Below are 1,686 nucleotides of genomic sequence, written 5' to 3'. Positions count from 1 at the left end.
ACGGCGAATACAGGAAACGCAATGTGTTTTACTTCCTTCGATGCACTAATATTACTTGCGAAAAAATTATAATAGGTGTAATTTAGGCAGGCAGCCACTCAGCACTCTCAGGCCGTTGTGCGTCTCTCTTATTGTAATAACTATTACGTGACTCGGTTGTTATTGCGCGTTGCGACGTTGCGTCACTCCATCCACAATTTAGTTTGTTATTTCTCTTCCACCGGCCGGAATTCTCGCACTTCTCGGCGTTGTGCCTGATTCACACTGTAGGCGCGACGTGACGTCTCGCGCATTAGTCAGCGCTGGGTATAAAGCGGGAGACGGGCCGCGGGGGAGGAGAGTGCCTTCACGGAGAACAAGCAAACGGCAGGGTTTGTTTAGGGGTGTCCGTCAAGGTGCTCGATGGAGGCGCAGGTGGCGGGGCGGGGCTGGGCGGCGCGGAGCTTGGCACGGCACTAGTGAGTGAGTGCTGTTTGGATGAGTGGGCGGCTGAGCTAAGCCTGGCGCCGACGAGCGCGACCAGCGTCGATGAGAGAAGCTGCTCTGCGCCGCAGATCAGTCCGACTGGCGTGTCCACTCTCCAAATAGAAACGAACACATTTATTGTATCCAGATGAGGGGATACGCGGCACATCTCAATCGAAGTGAAATTCGTCTCTCAACTAGACACAAACAAGTTTTCGGTGCTTAGGGTTAGGTACAAATTTTAACCTTCGGACACAAATTTGCACTTATGTGAGATGTGCTTAAGAACGCATCCTCACTGGATACAAAATTACTGTCTTTTCCCATGTCCGTATACAGTGAGACCCGCAACGTAATACAAGCTGAGCCGAGGCTCAGCCTCGTGCTCGGTCTAACAGTAGTAGTCTTAGTGTCTTGCGGTAATGTTGATGACTTTTTCGCTACCTGCGCCAGCAATACACTCGCGCCCTTTTAGTCGCCCTCATATGCTAGCCCTAAGTAATGTGCGATCCAACAACTTTGAAACTCGACGCAGCGCACGCAATGGTCCTGTAGCACGCACGCACGCACACGGAGGCTAAGTCCTTGCGACAGCGCTATGGAAGAGGGATTTGGGGTGTAGGGGGAGGATAAGCCGCTCAGTCAATTCGTTGGCTGCCAAACAGTGCTCCAGCCTGCACTCCGTCCGGTCCGGCAGCCCCAACTAGCTTCCCACTTTATTGCTCCTCAGAGCCGTGGCGTAAGGCAAGTGATGACGTTTGGGCACATCTGCAGTGAGACGTCACAGAGTCTGACCCGACTCGTCGAGGAAGAAGACAAAACTCCTTTTAACAAGTGTCGATACAACCCGCTTTTCAAAATAAAAAAAGTAATAGCACGAGTGGATAAGACATTTCACGTCTCTGTTTTCAGCTGTAAGTCAGCGCGCGCCGACCGCCTACCTTGCCAACCACGAATTTTGAACCACTTAGTGCAAAAGGAGCACATTCAAAGCACTTAAGTTCCAACCTGTTTATTGGCTGAGCGATCAGCGAAGCCCATAACTCCACTGACCGGAAAAGTTTCATTCTGTTTGTTTGTCTGTTTGTTTGTTTGTTTGTCCGTCTGTCCGCACGATAACTCGAGAAAGAATTGAGATAGCGGCCTGGGATTTGCAGGGTCGTTTTGTACCATAAAAAGACAGATCGAGTTCAAAGATGAGCATTGTAGCTCAAAAATTGA

This window comes from Frankliniella occidentalis, unplaced genomic scaffold (assembly GCF_000697945.3).
Source record: "Frankliniella occidentalis isolate FOCC.00 unplaced genomic scaffold, Focc_3.1 Scaffold297, whole genome shotgun sequence".
Lineage (NCBI taxonomy): Eukaryota > Metazoa > Arthropoda > Insecta > Thysanoptera > Thripidae > Frankliniella > Frankliniella occidentalis.
This window is presented reverse-complemented; position numbering follows the sequence as displayed.